The following is a 22,902-nucleotide window of genomic DNA, read 5'->3' on the forward strand; positions in this document are numbered from 1 at the left end:
TACTGGTCCACCCTTCCTCCATATTTTACTCACTCTGATCTATTATCCCTCTTCCCTGAGATGACTATAAGCAAGATAGAGGAAATCTCAGCAAAGAAATAAACTCTTCTATTTTAAGGATGAAAAAAGGAATATTATTGTTCTTCTTGGTTAGGTGAGCCTACTAGGAAGAATGGAATAAGTTCTGTGGAAAGAGAGGGGAATGTCACAGTTTCCATTTAAAATTGCAGGGATTTCAATTGGTTGGTATTTTTCACATTTCTAAAAAGAGGTTTAAAATGAGCACTGCATTCTTCAATAAAGCAAATAGAGATGGTGATTCAGTTCCAAGCCCATCCAATCTTTAGAAATTACTGGAACAATCTATAAAAAGTAGAAGGATCTTTCCATACTTCAACTGGGAAGAGGGAGTTTTAGTAACTGTGTGGCATAATTTATGACTCATTAGCTACATGATGAATTAAATTTGATATAACTGTGTGCGTGTGTGTGTGTGTATCAAGAAGGTCCAGCCTCCCTCCCAATAAATAATAAAATGAATCCCCATAAAAAGTGAACTTAACTAGGAACTTAAGTTAATGGCAAGGTTTGCATCATTTTTAATGCACCACTAAAATGACTTTACCTAAGTGTGTTTTGTGCCTCATTTTCCAGCATCCTTAGTATGATTATAAAAATGAGCTCCTTAGAGAAGGAAATATCTTTTCTGAAAATATTTCACCCTCAATCATGAATATTGCTTAAAAATTCATCTTTACAATCCAATCTGTAAAATTATTTTTCTAAATAATTTTTCAGCCCATACCTCTTCACAATGAAAGGTATTATGTTCAGATGTGCAAAATAGATCTGCTAAGGCAACATTCTATTATGTTGCTTTGTAATTTATCTCTTTTTCATACCTGTATGCACGGACTTTAAAAATATACACAGTAAGTTTAAAAGAATCATATTCAAATGATGCTTGGTTTAGTATTATATTTGCATGAAATAGTTGCATTGGAGGCATTATTTTTGCCATTCACTTATACGAAGGTGAAGATAGGGTTTTGGCACAATGAGTAATTTTATTAAAATGAAATTATACATACATTATTCCTGTTATAAGTTCAACATTCCCCCTCCCTTTTTTTTTTTTTAACAAATTTTCCGTAGGAAACATTACAGATTTTACAATATTTGTCTTCAATTAATATATTTAAGGGATTTGAATTACATTTTTAAAGTTGCCAGAAAAATAAGATATTTTAGCTGGAGATCCGGGTTGGATTCCCAGGGCCTGCCCATGCAAAAAAAAAAAAAAAAAAAAAAAAAAAAAGTTAATTTAGAATTTCATTTCTTGTCTTTAAATTATTTTCTTCTCTTAGAGGATTTAACAATTTTCAATTCAAGTGATTTTTTGGAGGGGTCGGGGGCCAAATTACTTTATTTGAAGGAATGATACCCATGAAATAACTTGGTAGTACTTACACCCTTGACAGAAAAGGTGAAGAGAAACCCAAGACGCATGCACTGCCTGGCGACCAGCAAAGTCCCCGGTGGCTCTGGGCAGAGGTAAGGCTCAGCTCTCCCCACCCCTTCCCGCTGTGTGCGCGGCCCAGGGGCTCTGCCCAGCCCGCCTCCGGGACCCCCGCCTGGCGCGAGTTTGGTTCCGCAGTCACCCAACTCTCTGTGAATGCCACCTGCTCATTCAGGTAACAGGGCTGAGTGAAGTCACACAAACGGGGCTGGCTCTTGCAGTGGCCACTCTGCGCAGGTGCAGTGGTGACCGGGGCTCCCTGGGGTCCCAGCAGAGCGCGCGCTCCAGGGCCTGCCGCCCGCCCTGCGGTGGTCGCTCCTGGTTTCCTGACCTCCCGAAGGAGGGGTCGGCCACCTCGTTGGTCCGGCGGCTTCTAAAGTTGCTCAGCCTGTTCCCTCTCATGAGACTGGTGAAGAAAATATCCCGCTTCAATGCCACGTTGGCACAACTAAAGTGGGAAGACACCGGCGGGTGCAAGAGGCGTGGAGCCCCAGGTTGATGTGGCGCTTAACGGCGGCCTCTGAGTCGTGGCGGTAGTTCTGGCACGTGCGTGGGGGACGTCATGGCGTGCGAGTGAGGAGAGGAGCCACCTTGGCCACGGGCCGCTGGCGGGGCCGTCGTGGCGGGCGGGCGAGCGCCGACCTGCATTCAGGCACTGTTGAAGCAGGAAGCCGGGGCCACTCTCCACAAGACGTCTGCCCTCAAGTGATCTTCCTTAAGGCCCTGCTCAAACATTACAGAATGTTCTTTGTTTTATAGCCACAAAAGTCAATATCTAGAATTTTGACTGAGCTTCCACAAACAAAAATAGTTTATAATCACGACTGACTCTTAGAAATAAATGAGACGGGTTGTAGTTGCGTTTTGTAGATAAGATTTAAAAATTACTTTCTCATTTCCTAGGTGAGAGAAATCCCCTTTAAGCTTCTAGTTCAGCTGGAGCTGTAGGACTCATGAATATTTTATAGAAGTCTAGTTGACATAGAAGACATCTATCATATATGCATATATGTGATATATATAATTGTGTGTACATTGTTACGGACCAAGAGCTATTTATGAAAGGATGTTTTCATACCCAAACAAGGTTGAGCTCCTTTGTTGCTGGAGACAAATGCAAAATCCTCTCATTTTAGCAAACATTATGTTTCTGTAGTTATGGATACTCCTCAGCAGTAAATGAAAGGACATTTGTTTCATGCAACAACAGGGTGACTCTTAAATGCATTTTGCTAAGTGAAAGAAACCAAACCCAAAGCCTACATACCTGCATGATTCCCATTACCTAACATTCTGGAAAAGGCGAACCCATAGGGTTAGTAAACAGATCAACATTAGTGGTTGTCAAGGTTTGCAGGAGATATTGCCTACAAGGGGCTAACAAGAAGGAACTTTTAGGATGCTGGGCAGTTCTGTTTGGTACTTTGCTTTTATATACCAGAAAGAGTGAACTTAACTGTATGCAAATTAAGAAAAACAACCTGGATGTAGGGGTTTCTGTATAAAACGCAGATGATGATACATCAATATAACTGCATGAGGTAAACAGAATTTTTAAACGGCCCCCAGAGATTTCCTACCCTCATTCCCAGGACTGTGAATGTAATGAGCTACACACCCATGGCTGTGCTGTTACATGTCAAATAGGATTTTGCGCATATAATTCAGGTTACCAATTAATTGATTTGGAGCTAATGAAAGTGGAGATTTTCCACTGGCCCCAACGTAATCACACAAGCCCTTTAAGAGCAGAGAGTTTTCTCCAGCTGGTAAAAAGTCAGATCGAAGCAGGGGAACTCAATGAAAAACTTACCATCTGAGTTCCAGTGACTCATGTACAAGGAACGGAAAGTGGGCTGTACAACTGGAATCTGACTCCTGGCCAATAGCCAGCAGGAATCAGGGACCTCAGTCCTACAGATACAAGGAACTGAACTCTTCCAACAACCTGAGGAGGCGGGAAGAAGATTCTTCCTCAGAGTTTTCAGGTAAGATCGCAGCCCAGCCACACTAACCCCATGAAACCCTAAACAAAGAGCCCCTCGAAATCTGACCTATAGAAAGAGAGAGCTAATAAACAAACATTGTTTTAAGCTACTAAATTGTAACTTAAAACAAGAACAGAAAACTAATACACGCTTTATGAATGCATGGTATATTCTCACTGGAGATAGTGGGGGAAGAAATAAGCTCATCTACGTAACTTTGGAAACCAGTGTTTTGACTGGTTATTGAAGATGATAGGCAAAAAGAACTTTACATAAATACTGTACTTGATTAGGTAGTTTTCTTTCTTACAAGGGTACAGACCAGCAATTCTGAAACTACATGTATAGTAGGACTGGACAAATACACAAATCAATAGTAGATAATGGAATCAGGTTTCTCGCTATCACAAAAATAAATTACAAATCACAAGAGGTGGAAGGCTACAATAAACATGGTAGTGTTGGATTACAGTTGGAGGAATGAATATAAATTCATTTATATAGGTGGATAAACAAGCAACTATAATGTGTATATACATGGGTTAGCAAACAGACATTTATGTCCTAGCTGTGCCCACCAAGAGAGTCTAGAGTCAGTGGCATTCAGTAACAACAAGCGCACCTACTGCCCAGATCTTAGATTCTAATTACCTTTTGGCAATAAAAGGAACTAGGCCTCTTTGAATAAATGGGTGATTTAGGTCTGAAGCAGGAAATATACATTATAAAGTTGGAGCATCTTGTTTTGCCAGAAAGGAAGTGCTAAAAATAAAAACAGCAGTAAAAATAATGGGACCATATCAGAAGGACTCAGGAATGTCCCATGCTTATGAGGTTTATAAAGACCAAAGCTGGAACAATTTGAATATTGATATTATCAGATTATAACCCAAAGATCAAAATATATGTCCATGAGTCCATGCTGATGAGAGTGAATTAAAAAAATCGATGCTGGATAAAGGACAAATCTTCCTCGTAGAAGAACTCCAGACAATATATGTAGAAGGAATAATGAAGAGTGGCCGTTAGAATTATCACTCTAATCATTTCTGTAGATAAGATCAATGAATGAATGTGAAAAGTAGAGGGTGAAACTTTGAGGAGAATTAGGGTAGATGCATAGCCTCAAAGTATTTCCCCCAAAATATTTGTTACTTATTGGGGTGCTTTTAACATGTGATAATCCTGTCTCCTAAAGCTCTAGTTTGATTTCATTCCCCTTGACTGCAGGCTGGACATAGCAACTTGCTTCTCACAGAAAGAATATAAGAAGGAAAAAAAAATAGATGCCAAATGATCAGGGTAATGTCATCTGTTCCTCTCCCATTGACTTCAAAGTCCCTGGCCTCACTTTTCACAGTAACTGATCCTTTAATCAAAATAAAATAAGGATCAATATCCTGGTTCCATCAATTATTGTTATTTATTTTCACCCACCATCTTGTGGGTCTTTGCTTTCACATTTCCATATAAATTTAGATCCTAGAGAAAGGATTCTTAGCTTGGGTCTTTGGAAGCAGGAATATCTTGCAATTCTTAGGAGAAATTTCATTCTTTAGTTTTCCAAAAGGCATCTAGACTCCTCAAAATGTTTTAAAACCTACAATACTATTCCTGAAATAGACATTGGCACATATCCACTTTATCAGTTTACTCTCCTCTGTACACAACCTAGTGTTTTGGGGAAGGAATATATTCCATGTCTATGTGGAATAAATGAATAACTTAATGGAAGGTAAAAAATATTTAAATTATTTGGCCCATTACTGAGAATGATGATATTTGTATTAAGGAAATAAATGATTTTACAAATTTGAGACTTCAGTTAAGTAGGTAGGTATGTTGACTGCTCAACATGCAGAGTCAGCCTAGAATAAACCCAGCTCTCCTCTGTGAGTGCACACACGTTCTATATGTATATGAAAAAAGAACATAGTATATACAGCTAGGGTCCATATACACAGAGGTCGAAGTGTACATACGTTTTAGTGTGCCAGGCTGCTGAAAGCAGATACCATGAACTGTGTTGGCTTTAACAATGAGAATTTATCCGTTTACAAGCTTACTGTTTTGAGGCTGAAAAAAATGTCCAAACCATGGCATCATGAAGGCAATGTTTTCTCCCCAAAGGCTGGCTGCCGGTGATCGTTGACTCATCTGCCACATGGCAACATCTACTGGTGTCTCTCTGCTCGTCTGGGTTTCATTGCTTTAAGCTTCTTGCTTCTAGGGGTTTCTCTCTCCCTGTATTCGTCCCATTAAAGGAAAAATGATTAAGATCCATCCTGGGCCTTGCCTTTAAACTAATCTCATGAAAACTTACCTACATGGGTTTATCCTCACAGGAATGGATTAGCTTTAAGAGCATGACTCTCTGTGGCACAAACAGTTCCAAACCGCCACGTATAGTATTGACTGAACCAAAAACATGCAGAAATATTTTCATTTTACACTCTGTATGAAATGTGAATAGGTTATCTCTGGCTCGGTTTGTGGGTTTTTTCATTCACTCATATATTTACGGTGTCTTCATGGTCCAGGTACTAAATTCTAAAAGAACAGTGAATATGATGGTTTTTATTGTCTGTTTACTTTCCAAGTTTTCTATTATGACTTTGAACTACTTTCTAAATACATGAAAAATATTTTTAAGGACAATATAATTTCACAGATATTTTAAAAGATTATTAAATCTATTCTCTCTAGAGACAGGTGAACAAAAAGGAAATAACAGAAAAATAACTTACAAGGCACCTGGATCCTTCTAAGGTACGACTAAGTCATCCTAAATCTGCTTCTACTTCATCTGATGTGATTTTCTCTGTTCTAAATGCTTCACCAAGAAGATTCAGACTCCTCCATTTCTGGGGTGAGTCCTGCTGTTATTTCAGTGAGGTTTCATAGTTGCATCTCCTTTTACAGTAACCTTCAGAATGCCATTGACGTATTTCCTCTGGTCATAAGTCTGTGTGGAAGTGTTCTCCAGGCAGGATTTTCCTGTATCTCATCTGTGTTAGGGGGTGAGAAAGACAGAGAGACAGATAGACACAGAGAGAGATAGAGACTGAATTCCCTATTCTGTTCCCTTCTGTTTCCTAGCTGAAAGAGAAATCACAAGATGTTTTCTCTGTCCTGGCTAACGCTGACCTCTACTTCTGTCTCTGTAAAAGGAGGGCAACAATAGCCACCCTGCTTCTTTCCCTAAATAAAATATATTAGCAGTTATTAAGTTGGTTTAGAAATGCAAACATACCTTTCAGATATGGAAAAATGGCTATAAATTGTAAAAGAGACTATGAGAATATTCTCAAAGCCATTTTCCTTTGGAGGGCCTTGCTTCTGTATCTTCGAAAAGAAGAATGATAACTGGACCAATTTCACATAGCTTTTACAAAGAGCACCTAAAATGTTATTTTAAGCTACTGTAAAATTATCCTCAAAAGCGTCAGCTTAGCACTTATTGATAGTAATTTGAAATATGCAGGATGTCAAGATGAACTATGTACTTCTGCCCTGATAGATAAAATATACTACATGAGTTCAAACACGTTTATTCAAATGTCTCTCCTGAGAGGTTATCGGGGTGGCTGCTGCTAGAACATTCGGTGCACTAGATGCAGAAAACCTAAGGAGTCTGTGGCTCTGTTGGAAGATTAAAGACTCCCAGCTCTCGGTGTCACTGCCAGCTCCCAGCATCCTCATCAATCTCTGCAGCAGGCTGTGAAGGCATTACTTTCTTGCTGCAGTTTTATAAACAGGAGCAAGTGAGCTATTGTTGCCATATACACTGGTGCTTGACTAGCAAAAGATAAACACTTTTTAACGCTTAAACTTCAGAGAGTAGAAAATCTGGCTAAATGCTAAGGAATAGGGAAATTAGGTCACTGGGCATGCACAGAAATATATTTTCAGAAAAAAATAGGCACCAACTTATTTCTTAAGCTGCAGACATGCCACTCCATCATGATAGACACTGCCAAGCCCATGCATAGGTTGTTCATTGACATGCATTATTCATTGTTTAACGTTATTTGTTGAATCCGCCTATGCTTTATTTCTCTTGCTCCCTTTGTCCCACGCAGTTTGTTTGTGCCTCCCTCTTTCTTGTGCTATCACCAGTTTATATCAGGTCCTCTCCGTCTGTCCTCTCTACCTACATCCTACATCTCCTGAACCATGTTCCACAGAAGATAACCCAGGGAAGCCCACAGTGCTCACTTCAAAAGCACGTTATTATTGAGATAATCTTGAGTCCACCCAAGTGTTTGCAAAGCTTCTGTACTTAAATATATTTTGCAACAGTTCTTGAGTTCTCCTCTCACAGGACCAGAACACTGCAATATAAGCACCTCTGCTTTTGAGATCTAGTAGCTTGTTGCCTCTCCACACTTCAGGGGGAGTTTCTGAAGGACAGGGCTGTTTCTTGGCCATCTTTGCTCCTTCCTTCCTTAAGTTAGAGCATCCTGAAGGTATCCACTCGTCTCCACTCCCCAGACTGCCACTCATATCAAAGCCACCAGTATCTCTTCTCTGGACTACTGCAGTTTCCTAATTGCCCATCCACCCACACAGGCCATGTCCCTCTTCTCTGGTAACAACACAGGAGCCAAAATGTGGATTCTGCCTTCTCCCTCTCTTCTGTGGCATCCCACTGCTCTTAGAATAAAGACACGAGGACATAGTTCTTTCTCATGGCCTGCAGGTGCCTGCAAGGCTGTCCAAGGCCTTTGTCATCAGCCCTCTCTCTCCCCCCAGGCTCCACCTCACTCTCTGGGCTCCAGCTTCATATGCCTTGCCCACATTCTTTTCATCTTCTCCCTCCCTGCCTCTGTGGGGCCTTCACACACTTCGTTCTCTGTGTCAACTCCCGCTCAACTTGAAGAGCCCAGCGCCACTATTACCTCTCCAGGGAAGTCCTCTCTGGCCTCCTGGCCAGGTAAATCCATCTGTTAGGGGCTCACCTGGCACTGTCATACCTGTCCTGTCCTTTCAGCTAGTGTCACCATTGGGATTCCACGTGTATTAGAGGAGTACTCTGGGGCTGTGTGATTTTTGGACAAAATACCTATCTTCCCTGTGCCTTAACAAAATCTGTAAAATGAGAAAAATTTTACCATTCTCATAGGGTTGTGTGCAGATTAAAAGTGACAATGCAGGACAAGTGTCTAGCAAATTGTAAGCACTTAAAACACTTAGTCACCATTATTGAGATGTGGTTTTAAAATAGAAGTTCCCCAGTGATCAAACATGTAGTGCCCCAGCAGAGGTTCTGACAGAATCTTCAGAAGGATCCCTGCCGTCTGCAGTGGGCAGGGACTGAGACAGCTGCTTCAAAAGCTGGGAAGTTTCTCCCTGCCCCATAAGTTCCATCCTTTCCAATTAGAGGTTGTCTTAGTTTTCCAGGCTGATATCCCAAATACCTCAAACTGGTTTTGGCTTAACAACAAGAATTTATTGGCTCACGGTTTTGCAGCTAGATAGAAGAAGTCTCAAATCAAGGTATCAGCAAGGCTCGCTTTCTTAAGGGAGTCTAGCATTCTGCTACGGGAAGCCTTGGGGGCTCCTTGGGGTTCCTTGGCTTATCTCTGCCTCCCATCACATAGCAAGCCCTCTCCTTTCTGGCTACTGTGATTTCTGCAGTCTTTGTATATGTATATGTATATATATAGCCTCCAGTAATATGGAGTAAAGCCATCCTGATTCAGGACGCTCACAGATCCTCAAAGATCCAACGCACAAATGAGTCCTCACCCTGACTCACCTGCACTATTCAAAGATGCTGGGGTGGGGGGTTGGTTGTCCAGGAAGGGAAGACAGCAGCAGGGCATCCCCACCTAGCAGTCGTCTCCAGGAAGCCTCCGAGACCCTCCAGCACCTCCTCTGTGTGAAAGCTAGGACCCCACCCTACCAGGAAACATGTACAATCCCTTAAATAATAGATGAGGAATTAGGGAATATGCAATCCTGAGGTCCCAACCCTTGTATGAGACAGGCCAACATAGAATCCTTCCTTTGCCACTTTCTGACTATGTCACCTTTGCATGATTTTAGTCTCCCTAGGCCTCAGGAGCTTCCACTGTGAAATGGGCATTACAGTAGAATCTACTTCATAAAGTTGTTTTAATTAGTAAATGAAAAGATGCATGCCCAGTGCTTAGCAAAGAGTCTGGCAATGTGCTCAAGAACTGTTAGCTATTAATATTAAATAATAATCAGCTATGCAACCTGAAGTGACATATTGAACATGTCATTTGGCATTTTGATGCCAGTAAAACAGTCAAAACCATTGTCTCCAGAGAACCCCAACTTGCATTCTCGCAATAATTTAATTTGGCAGGTACCATGCAGTCTCTGCAAGGGAAGCTAACATTACTGAAAACAATCACTAGGACTGCAAGAAAAACTTGGAATTTTCCAGTTAATAATGAACTGACATCCCAGCTCCCCACCCCCAGAATCAAGAACACAGCAGGAAGTGATGTCAGTGACATGTGGTTACAGGTTTGAGAATCAGGAAGGGTCCTGAGACCACTGTGGGTGGAGGGTGGCCTTAACTATAGATATAGAAAAGCTAAGTGCATCTGCTCCGAGAGCAGAAGGGAGAAAAGCAACTGTCCTCAGGAAACAGAAAGTGCCTGGGGAAAGAAGGGAAGGGGCAGGAAGTGCGCACGGAAGGCGCATTGGCTTCCCAGAGAAAAGTAAAAGGGACACAATAAAGCCTTTCTGGGGCTTCTGTTGTTCTGTAGATAGAACCTGCTCAGCCTTCTTTCCCTCCAGATAAAGGAAGCCAGATAATGGGGCTGTAGTCAAGAGGGACTTGGGTCAGATATTTCAGGAATTTGTGTCAAGACTACCAAACAGGCCTACTGTTCATGAAAGTCTGGTCCCTAGGACAGTGGCTGAGCAGGAAGTCGCCCAAGGTCTAGAGAAGTCGACCACATGGCCCAGAACCAGTGGAGGGGAAGAGGAGGAGAAGCACATCTCCAGGTGCTCACAGGAGGCCAGGCACCAAGCTGAGCTCTATACATTCACCATCTGATCTGATCCCTGCAGCTTCCCCTCAAGGTAGGTACCCATTTTTACAGATGAAAAATCAGGCTCAGGTGGGTTACAGCCTGTGCCAGTTTGAAGCTATTATGTAGCCCAGAAAAGCCATCTCTTTTAATCCTCATTCAGTAGTGCTGGGTGGGATCTTTCTGATTGTTTCTATGGAGATATGACCCACCCAGTTGTGGGTGGGAACCTTTGATTAGATGGTTTCCACCCATTCAAGGTGGCATTGCTTACTGAAGTCTTTTAAGAGGGAACCATTTTGGAAAAAGCTTTAGAGCCGACAGAACCAACAGAACCCCAGGGAACCACTGAAGAAGCCTGGAGAGAAAGCTAGCAGACATTGCCATGTGCCTTTCCAGCTGAGAGACAAATCCCTAACGTCACTGGCCTTCTTGAACCAAGGTATCTTTCCCTGGTTGCCTTAGTTTGGACATTTTTTATAGTGTTGCCTTAATTTGGACATTTTCATGGCCTTAAAACTATAAACTTGCGGCTTAATAAATTCCACTTTTTAAAAGCCATTGTGTTTCAGGTTTAGTGCATTCCAGCAGCCTGCAAACTAGAACACAGCCCTTAGACAAGAAGCTGGTATTCAAACCAATTCTCATGAAAGCAAAGTCCTGATGGTCCTAAAAATTTACTATATAAAAATGCATGGCCCTGAGATACTCCCAGATCCTAAATCACAGAAGAAATCAGAAGAGCCCATTTACCTTCAGTGCCCAGGTACTGTGCTTCATGTGTATAACTCTTATTCTTCACAGAAACCCTATGAGAGTATTCCATTATCAACACCACTTCAGTGATATTTGAACTGAGGCACAGAGAGATTTGCCAATTTGCTCAATATCACAAGGGCTCAAATCTAGAGTGTTAGAATCCTTACAGCTGGGCTATACTGCTACTTGCAACTCAATAAACATTATTCTCTGTACATTCCATTTACTAATCAGGAAGGAATGATGATAAATGTTAGAAACATCTGAAGCAAGAAATATTTGCAGGTTAAATCTAAAACTCTTAACCAGTATCAAATATTCCTCTTCTCGAATGGAGGTATTTTGATCGTCATTGTAAATGTTTAACACATACATAAGATTGTTCAGAATGCAAGTGAATCTGGACTTTTACAATCCATGAAATAAAACAGCTGGATATTTTGCAGGCCTAGGTCCAAAATAGTACATTTCCTATAGGCAGAATTATAATAAAAGCAAAAAACTCCATCTTAGTCATACATGGATAAAATAATAGATCATGTCCCTCCCTTGATTAGAAGCCAATGGATGTGGCATTTGACCCAGGCAGTAACTCAGATCTGTGTGAAAATATGAGTCAGTAAATAAACAGTTTCCAGACACCTGGAAAACTGTTTCAGAAAAAAAAAATATTTGAACCATACCTCAAACCATACTTCCAGTCAACTTCCAAATGTATCAAAGATTTAGGAAGCATGTAAATTATTTTTTAATTGTGGAGTAACTATGTCCTCTTCAACAAAACTCTGGCCAGCACACCCTTCTCCCTTCTGGGTCATCTTTCTTAGATGCTCAGAAAACACAGCTGCAGATTCATGCCACATGGAGACAGATTTTCCTGTATGTCTTAGGTGATCCAAATTGCACTTCTTTGTAAAATTTTGAACTTGTACTGGCTTAAAATTGAACATCTGTTGATGCCGAATTTTAGTTTATATTTTAGGTTAAAAAAAAGCCGGTTAGGGAAACACCAGGCCTGTCACAAGAACCCTGCTTAATGACACACGTTTCTGGGTCTTATATTTTAGGTACAAAATGTGAGTGTCACATGTACATGGGCTCTTGTGTGTACTTGAAACCCCTGTGTCTTAGTTTTCCAGGCTTAAAGAATGGGAATGTATTTGTTCATGGTTTTGCGGCTAAGAAAAGTTCAACAATGAGACCTCAGCAAGGTCAGACTTTCTCCCTCAGTGCTGGCTGCCCACCATCCTTGATGTTTCCTGGCTGGTCTGCCTGCCTTTATCCATGGTAATGTCCTCTCCTTTCTCTTCAAGGTTCCTTTAACTTCCAGCTTCCAGCTCCTCCCTGGGGCTGCCTCTGACTATGTCTGGATTCCTTCCGCTTATGAAGGACTCCACAAATCCCGACCAAGGCCCACCCTCATCCAGTTGAACCACACCTTAACTCTCTCTTCAAGAGATACTATTTACACTGGGTTCACAGCCATGGAATGCAGATCAAAATGAAGAACACATCTAAACTGGGAGTCATAATTAAAGCCACTATACCGCGTATAGTCTGTGAAAAGGAGGAACAAGAAGAAGTTATGTGTTCTTTTTTACTTTACCTTCCTCTCTCCCTCTCTGCCCCCCACCACTCTCCTTTCTTCCAGTCTACCTGCCTGCCTCCCTTCCTTTCCCTTCTTTCTTCCTCATTTTTCAGTTTACACACTTTTGTTTAAAAGGAATACAGCTGAAAACCATTACAATGTTGAGAATTTAAATATGTCAGTATTTCTAAAATTGAGCTGGTCAAACTGAACTCAGCAAAGGATTCATGGATGGGACAGAGTTTTTCCTGACAGAAAAACAATAACATCATCAACAAAATTTCCAATGTCTTTCCTTATCACAGGTAGATAATGTTTCTTAAAACAACGTCAGTTATCCACAGGACCAGAAACTCGCATAGCAACAGGCAAGCATCAGTTTCTATTAATGTTGGCATGTGGGACTGAGGCATCATGACCCATCCCAGATAATGTGCATAATCACCTCTGTAAAGATGGGGAAGAGCCTTGCCAGAGGCAGCAGGCTAGGGGGATGTTTCCTGCTTAGCACAGGGGAGTGTCTGCCTGCTTAGCACAGAGAGGAGGCAACAGGGCTCTTACTAAAAACATTGCAATTTCAGTAGAAATATATGAGATGTGATATGTGGCAGCTCCAGAACTCTTCTAGCTTAAAACACAGGATATGTGAAAATAATTTGAAGTATTTATGGGTAAATTCTTTCACTTGGGTTTGTTACTCAATCTAGTGTATTACTGAACAATAGAATTTTTTGTGATGATGGAAGTGTTCGATATCTGTACTTTGCAACATGGTAGCCACTAGCCATATGTGATGATTGAGCTCCTGAAATGTGGCTAGTGCAATGGAGGAACTGAATTTTAATTTCTGAAAATCTGAAAAAACTTAAATTTTGGCAGCCTCCTGTGGATTCTGGTTCCAGGGGAGATGAAGTAAGCACACACCAACCTGCCTCTCCCACTGTATGCAGCTATAACATCTGTACTGAATGCATAGAGTAGTGATTTGAGGACTCTGAAAAGTGAATTATAGCAGATGGTTTGGGAGAGACTAGCGTTTGAACTTTGAGTGAACCACTTGAATTTCCCATATCTTTCCCTCTGGAGTCCCCCAGAAAGGACACAATGCAGCCCAAAACCCAGAAGTGGGCATTGGCACAAACAGAAAGAGTTGTAGGAGAACACTAGTTCTCCTACATTGGTGAAAAGGGAACACCTTAGTACTTCGAGAGAAGAGGGTAAAAAAAAAAATCCCTCTTTTTGTCTCTTTTCTCTCATATCCCCTGAGAAAAATTTTTCTCTGATCAGAGGAGCCATGGCTCCAAGAGAGAATGGCAGCCTCTCGTTCTTTCTCTTGGTCATCTTGCCATATGGCTCCAGACTTGTGTAGAGCTACAGAAAGTGTACAGTGGAGTGGGGAAACTAAAGCCCCATCTTGCTGTCCAGAAGACTGAAAAGGGGAGCTCAAGAAAGCCAGAGCATACAGGGAAGACTGTGGGGAGGGAGGATGCATGACTGCTACCCAGTCAAGTGGTTATGAACACCTGAGCAGCTCGTGCATAAGCCTGACCCTACACAGAAGGTATAGGTTTTGAGAACTGAAGTACAGGATAGACCACAACCATGCCCCAGATTGGCTATTGTATGGCATGCACATGTGACAGATTTAAATGGCATGGCAAAGGTTTTGCAAATTGCAGATTTTGGAGCAAAAATCCACAAAAAGCTGTTCAAAATTGTGACCTCGGCAAAGTTGGGTGGATTGCCTGATAATTATATATGTATATCATGATCATGATTTAAACAAGACCGAAAGTCTCATAACATATTATTCAAAATGTGGAAGATACAATCTAAAATTACTCAGCATGTGAAGCACCAGGAAAATCTCATCTTGTGGGGGAAAAGATAATCAATAAAGTCAATGCCAATATGATGTAGCTAATGTAACTAGATGAAAAATACTTTGAAGCAACTATCATTAAAAATACTTCAATAAGGAATGTTCTTAAAATGGATAGAACTAGAGTATATATATTGTATTTGCTGAAAACTTTGCAACTTAGCATAAGATACTAAATGACAGATTCAAGGAGCTCAGTGATTTCAAACAAACATCCAAAGAAAGCCATGCTCATACACATCATAATCAAACTGCTGAAAACTGAAGATGAAGAAACATTAGAAGAGCAGTCAGAGAAAAAATGGCATATTACTTATAGGGGGAAAATAATTCAAATTACTGTAGATTTCTCATAAGAAAATACATACCAGGAATAAGTAGAACAATATCTTTAACTGTTTAAAAAGGGTTTGGGGTCTTTCTGTTTAGTTTTCATACAGTCAGAATTTTTATATCCAGTGAAAATATCATTCAAAAATGAAGGAAAATCTCAGATGAAGGAAAACTAAGATAATTTTTGCTCTAAGATAATTGCTAAGGAAAATTCTCCCAACCAAGGGAAATGATACCAGTTGGGAATTTACAACATCCAGAATGGAGGAATAGCAGAAATGATCATTTGAGTAGTATACCATTCTTTTCAAGTTTTTAAAAATATCTTTGAATTGAAACAAAGAATTATAACATTTTCCAGTGGTGTAGTAGTATTTCTACATTCTAGCTGAGGTGGAAAAATAGAACCCTTTTGTAAAAGGTTAAGTACTTTGTATTGCAATCCCTAGAGCAACAAGTGATAGGTGATGAAAGATGGACAGACAGATAATAGACATACAGTGAAAACATGATGATTAAATTGAAATTGAACACAGAGAAATGTTCTTTTAAAACTAAAAAACAAATGGAAAGGTAAAAGGAATACAAAAAAAAAGCAGAGGAAACAGGAAAGAAACAATAAAGTTATAGATCTAACCCAAACATCGATAATTACATTAAATGCAAATTAATACACCAACAAAACAAGAGATAGTGTCAGAATGGAAAACAAAATAAAACAAAATGACTAAAGAAACTCATTTCAAATATAAGTAGGTTGCTTCCAGCATTTACATATTCCGCAAACATTAAGCACAAGTCATAGCCAGATTAACATAATTTCACACTAAGGAACTGTATACCTCAGTTCTTCTAATTCAATACCTCATGTCCAATTTCAACAAAAATTACACATCTTGCTTGCTAAAAAGCAAGAAAAATATACTGTTGGAACAAAGTAAGCATAAGAATCAGACTCAGATATAATAGATTTTTGAATTATCAAACATGGAATTTAAAATAATAGTGAGCAATATGTTAAAGGTTCTAGTGAAAAAGTAGACAACATTCAAGAACAGATGGGTAGTGTGAGCAGAGAGATGGAAATTCTGAGAGAGAATCAAAGTCTAGAAATCAAAAACACTGTTGCAGAAATTAAGAATGCCTTTGATGGTGGAACTATTTGTACACTGGACACAGTTGAAGAATCACTGTAAAAGTATGTTAATAGAAATTTCCCACACTGAAATGGAAAAAAAGGTAATCTAAAAATTAACAATATAGGAAAACAAACTGTAGGACAGCTTTCAAAACCATAATATATGCATAATTAGAATACCAGAAGGGGGATAAAAAGAGAATGGAGCAGGAGAAATGTCTAAGTAACAAATGGCCAAGAAGTTTTCAAAATTAATAAGCCACCAAGCCAGAGATCCAGGAAGTTCAAAAAACACAAAGCAGAATAAATACTCAAAAATACCAACAACTAGGCATAACATATTCACACGGAAGAGGTCAAAGATAAAGATTAAATCTTGAAAGAAACCAAGAGGAACCTGTGGGACATCTTACTTATGGAGGAAATAGAAGAGTCATAGCAAACTTCTTATCAGAAACCATGCAAGCAAGAAGAGAGAGGAGTGAAATATTTAATGTTGAAAGAAAACAAATGCACACTAGCCTAGAATTCTATGTTCAGTGAAATTGTTCTTCAACAGGAAGGTGAAATAAAGACTTTCTCAGACAACCAAAAAGTAAAGGAATTAATTGCCAGTAGGCCTGCCCTTCAAGAAATGTTAAAAGAAGTCCTTCACAGAAAAGGGAGCTGATATAAGTCATAAAATTGTATCTAAAGAAAGAAAAGAAGGAGTGTTAGAGAAGCAATAAATGAACTATAATTTAATTGTTAAAAGTCATGTCAATTTAAAAATGTTAAAGGATGGGGCAGAAGATATACCATGCAGACCTTAATTAAAAGAATTCTTGGGTGGCTATATTAATATCAGACAAAAATACTTCAGAGCAAAGGGTTAAAGAGGACTAAAGAAGGTTAAAAGGAACTCAATTCACCAAAAAGAAATAGCAATTCTAATTGTTTACATAGAATGGGGCTTCAAAATACATGAAACAAAAGCTGACAAAACAAAAAGGAAAAACAGAAATATCCACAATTATACTTGGACATTTTGACACTGTTCTCTAAATAATCAATAGACAACAGCCAGGATATCAACAAGGAGATAAAAGGGTTGAACAACACCATCAACCAACTGGATACAATTTATATTTTTAGAGCACAAACAACAGAATAAATCTTTTCTTCAAATTCACATAGAACATTCACCAAAATAGACTATCTGGAGTCATAAAACAAACATTAACAAACTGAAAAGAATTAAGGTCATACAAAGTACGTTCTCTGACCATAATAGAACTAATCTAGATGTCAACAACAGAAAGATAACAGGATAAATGCCTAAATATTTGGAAATTAAACAGCACATTCTCAAAAGAAATTAGAAAAATATTTTGAACTGAGTGAAAATGAAAATACAATCTATCAAAATGGTAGCATGCAGCTAAAGCAGTCTTTAAAGTGAAATTTATGGCATTAAAATATTTATATTAGAAAAAAAGAAAGGTCTCAAATCAATAATCAAGCTTATAGATTAAGAAATTAAGAAAGGAAGAGCACAATGAAGCCAAAGTAGGTAGAAAAAAAGAGATATTAAAGATGAGAATAGAAATAAATTGGAAATACAAGATAACAGATAAAAAAGTAAACCAAAAGTTGGTTCCTAGAATAGATCAATAAAATGGATAAACCTCTTGCAAGACTGACCAAAACGAAACACACACACACATACACACACATACACACACATACACAGAACGCAAATTACCAATATAAAGAAATAAATGGGGAAACCACTATGGACTCCTCATGCGTTTAAAAGATAAGAGGAGGATACTATGATCAACTCTATACACGTAAATTCAATAACAGATAAAATGGACAATTCTTCAAAATTACAACTACTAAAACTCACTAAAGAGGAAATGAATAACCTGAATTGTCCTATAATTATTTTAAAATTGAGTTCACAGTTAAATCTTCTGAGCAAGAAACCTCCAGAGCCTGGTGGTTTCTCTGGCAAATTCTGTCAAACATTTAAAGGGGAAAAATCCTAATCTTACGCAATCCTATGCAAATAATACAAATTGTCTAGATCTAATGTGAATTTTTCTTCTAGAAAATTAGAACAGTTGTGGACACTTCATTTTTTTTAGGTCAGCACTGCCATAATATTAACACCATACTAAGCCATTACAAAAAAAGAATACACATCAATATCTCTCATTACCATACAGCCTATAAAAACATTAGCAAAGTGAATCTAGCAATATAAACTAATGCACCATGACTAAGTGAATTTTTATCCAGGAATGTGAGGCTACTTCAATATTAGAAAATAAATCAATGAATTACAGCAGGTAGTTCAATACATGAAAAAGAAACAGGATCATATTGACCGGTATAGAAAAATCAGTTGACAAAAATTCAACATCAATTCAAGTTTAAAAAAGAAAAAAACAGGTACACTTGGAATAGAAAAACTTCCTCAAACTGCCAAAGGGCAGCTACAAAAAGCCAACATCATACTTGATGGTGAAAGACTGACTGCTTTCCCTTTAACATCAGAAACAATGTAAGAATGTCCACCTCATCACTCTAGTTGCCATTGCACTGAAAATCTGAGCAGTGCAGTAAAACAAGAAAAATAAGACTTTGTTCAAACTAACAAGAAAGAGATAAAGGTTGCCTGATTTGCAGGAGTGATTGTTATGCGAAAATGCCAAGGAAGCTACCAAAAAAAACCTTGTAGACATAAGTGAGTTTAAGAAGTTCTTATGACACAACATACAGAAAAATCAGTCGCATTTCTATATTCTAGCAATGAAAAATCGGAACTTGAGTTTTTTAAAAAATACCATTTACTACAGCTCCACATAAAATGAAATAGCTATGAATCTAACAAAATGTGTACAGGATCTATATCCTAAAAACTACAACAATGAAAGGAAAAAGACCTAAATAAACAGAGAGGCAAATTGTGCTTATACAATAGAAGACTCAACATAGGAAGTACATCAGTTATCCTCAAGATTCAATGCAATTCTAATCAAAATCACAACAGTTTTTGCAGCTATAGACAACCTGATTCTAAACTTTATATAATAAAGACAAAAATCAGATGACCCCAAAAACCATTTTAAAAAGAAGAATCAAGTCAGAGTACTCATGTTACTCAATTTTAAGACACCTAAAAAGCTACAGGAATCAAGACATGGTATTGCTGAAAGGACAGATACCTATTTCAGTGGGATAGAATAGAGAGTTCAGAAATAGACCCACACAAATTTGGCCAGTTGATTTTGATACAGCAGACAATTCAATAGAAAAAATGAGAATAGCTCTTCAACAAATGGTATTGGACACTAGATATCTTGAAACTCCTGAAATGGAATCCCATTATAACAGTCAAAACTGGTTAGTTGCTATATTAGCTTTTAATGACAGTTTGTTATGTATCCAAATAAAATAGCACATTAAACACATGTATGTATGTGTTTTTGTTTTATTGTGTTTTTTTGTTTTAGAAGAAATCAACAGGCATTTCATATGCCCTATTTTCAAATGGTACTTCAGTGTACAGGAGAATACTGTGATTCATGACTCAAATAAAAGCAAACACCAATGATCACAGACAATCAAGTATGCACATACCACATCATATATTTCATCCACATCATCAAGATTTAACAGTTCATGAAAGTAAAATATTTAATACACTAGATTCAACAATTTGCAGTTCATTTTCACAATCTGTGTACTCCCTTGGGAACACTTGGGAAATAGTTCATGTTTTCTCCATCAAATTTCTAAATGCTTATAGGAGCCCATAATAAGGAAAAGGGCAATGAGGACAGTGCAGGTAGCTAGTGTCCCATCCCGTCTCTGTAACTTTCTACCTGGGCAACTCTCAGCAGCGTGCCCCTTCTCACTGGGCCATCAATTAATCATTTAAAAATGATGGCAAAAAAAAAAATGATGGCAAGGAATTCATGGCAATCAAATTTCTCCTCTAGCTCAAAAATCCCATGATAACATCTATCATTATCTTGGCATCTATAGAAATCCCCTCTTATACAGTTTCCCAAGAGGAGTCTTTCTTTGAGGTGTGAGAAGCTGCTTAAGCTTTCTAGACAAACTCAGTCAGATTTAAAACATTTGCAAAACATATTGGGCCCTACTGTGAATGAGTTCTAGGCTCTGGAAGGATAGAACATAGATGAAAAGGGCATGTGCCCTGCTCTGTCATGTATTCATGGTAGTGTGAAACCAGAAATGAAAAGGTTAAGTGGAAATTTAAATATGGTAGGAATAATTGAATCCATTGGGGGAGGAGTGGGGCTCAGAGAAGACCATGACATTCAGGTTTCTTAGGACTCAGTACTTGTACTACATTTTATGAATGGTGCTTTTAACAAAGCTGTTTGTCTAGGTTAAGCATATGGCTTCAACTAATTGCATCTCTGGTGCTATTTCTACCACAAGAGCTCTAAGACAGTTCAGGTAAATCCCATTTAAACTAGTGGAAACTGAAACCCGGAAATCTTACCTGTCATCAAGGTTCACAAATAGTTTCAAGGATATGGACAATCAGAGGTTCAGACAAAGCAAGAATAGGAATGGAGAATCAAAGGAGGGTAGTTCCTGAGTCCTGTCTTCTCCTTTAGGATATGCCCTCTCTAGCATAGAGGAGATGAGTTCTCTTAGATGAATAGAAGATATTTTTTCAGATGGGGTGGGGGGGGAAGGTTTAGTTATAAAGGTAATTTCATTTTACCAGCTTATCTGACCTTCTTCAGAAAGCCATGTCTCATAAACCCATGGTTTCTGGGACTATTACAACAAGCAATCCTTTATCAGGGATAACGTTAAGAGTATTCAGTAGACACAGTCATGGTAACAATTATATCCCTACTGTATAGCTTAATTTACTTCACTCTTGTAGTAGCCATGCACGTTGACTTTGCTATACCCATTTTAGAGATGAGAAAACTCAATCTCAGTTTATTAAGTGACTGGTCATGAAGCTACCTAGTTTATCCCTGGGCAAGGCTCAGATTTGAAGGCAGATTTATCTCTGTTACTCATCCCTCTTTGCTTTAGCCATGTCACTGTCTCATCAGCAATAGCCCAACTGGTTTGGGAGTAGGAACTGGGAGGGTCTCCCTAGAATTGGCCTGCGACTGACCCAAGTGAGACCTATGGATAGAGGGGGTGCATAGAGGTGTTACAGGAATTGTAACTTCCCCCACAACACTTGGGAAAACCTCATTAATGAGATTTTATACCTGAAATTCTTCATGTAAATTTGGAGGACAGAAATTAATAATCGTTGTCTGTTAAAACACAAGATTAGGTCTACTATCCTTAATTTTACTTCTTAGCTCTTGACATGATTTTAGAATTACAAAATATAGGTAGTAAAATAAAGATGATATGGTCTTCTGGAAAAGTTAATACAAAGTTGTGGCTAATTTTGTGAGATCAGAGTCAAAGCTCTCTAACAGTCTTGGAACTATTCATCCTGTGGAGAACTCTATGGGATTTTTTTTTTCCTTTTGATGTGGACCATTTCATTCTGTGCTCCATTTTCCAACTCAGTGTATTTTATAATGATATCCATCATATCTGTTTGTCAGTTTATGGCAGCTTAAAAAATTGCCTCAAGGCCAGTAATGAGAAGAAATCTTTCCCACTTCCTGTAGATTGTTTTATGTGCTTCACAGTTTTCTGCACCAAATAAAAAATAACATTGCTTTCAAAGTTGTCCTTTATCTTCCCTCTTTTTCCTCTCCTTTTAATCTTTGTGGCTTATTTCCCTTTGCTTTACTGGGTTTGTTATACTGTTTTTTGATCACAATTAACAAGATAGGAAAAGACAAGAATATTGTCTTGAAATGGGAAGCTTTCTGAGGCATTATTTCAAGTGGCCCTCAATCTAACATAAAGGGAACTGTCTGGCAGTCTTAGTAACTTAGTAACTATATTAGATATTATATAAAAATTATATATATATACAGCTTCTTAGCAAGAGAGTCCACACTTTAAAATTGTTTTTTGAAGCAGAACAATCAATAGATGTTAGGGCTGAGAGGAGAAGTTTAGTTGAATTCCCATGAATTAAATATAGAAGGAAACCTCTAGCTTCTTCCATTAATTATATTAGTACCTATAACTGCCATTAAGTCTTGGAAACTTCAGTTAGTTCTGCTGTTATTAGAAATGCATTGGTGATGGGTGAGGGAAGGTGGAAGATTTTTCCAGGATGACATGTCTTTTACTGTTATTTATTTATTTTTCCACCTAAACTCCCTGCCTATCCCTGAAACATCAAGTTACGCAATAATGCCACGCTTGGATTGTCATTTAACAATGCTTGTCATTTCCCCAAACATTATTTTCTCTGCTATTCTATCATGCAAAATCTTTAAGCAATCTCCTGATATGAGTAGGCAGGTAATAAATTACTACAAGACAAAAATTTTTAAAGAATATTCCCAGATGTCCCCTTTTCTGGAAATTAGCTCTAGTTAGCATGCTTCTTCAATCATCAATATTTATTATTCAGCACTTAGCAGGAAAATCAGTCCTTTATAACTGAAAAGGGTGAATAAGTTAAATTTCCTCTTGTTTGTTTCTGATCTCAATACATGTTTGTTTGAATGAATGAATGAGTGGATGGATGGATGAGCATATGTTTTCCTGC

General features: G+C 38.6%; 2 long non-coding RNA genes across 4 annotated transcripts in view; both read right to left on the reverse strand.

The window, feature by feature from the left end:
* The window catches only part of LOC143660374 (uncharacterized), a 187,219-nt gene that overhangs the window by 49,431 nt on the left and 114,886 nt on the right, over positions 1–22,902 (reverse strand). For 2 of the 3 annotated variants that reach the window (XR_013163991.1, XR_013163993.1), the window contains exon 1: positions 1,471–1,655. The exons of the other annotated variant lie outside the window; for it this stretch is intronic. This is a non-coding gene — a long non-coding RNA (uncharacterized LOC143660374). Of the gene's footprint in view, positions 1–1,470; positions 1,656–22,902 lie in introns of those variants that run through there. 3 annotated transcript variants of the gene reach the window in all.
* LOC143660375 (uncharacterized) lies at positions 5,530–6,532 on the reverse strand. Its single transcript, XR_013163994.1, has 3 exons — positions 6,255–6,532; positions 5,851–6,057; positions 5,530–5,751 (listed from the first exon to the last, which is right to left on the reverse strand). It is a non-coding gene; the product is annotated as an uncharacterized LOC143660375 (long non-coding RNA).

The sequence above is a fragment of the Tamandua tetradactyla genome, chromosome 16, assembly GCF_023851605.1.
Source record: "Tamandua tetradactyla isolate mTamTet1 chromosome 16, mTamTet1.pri, whole genome shotgun sequence".
NCBI lineage: Eukaryota > Metazoa > Chordata > Mammalia > Pilosa > Myrmecophagidae > Tamandua > Tamandua tetradactyla.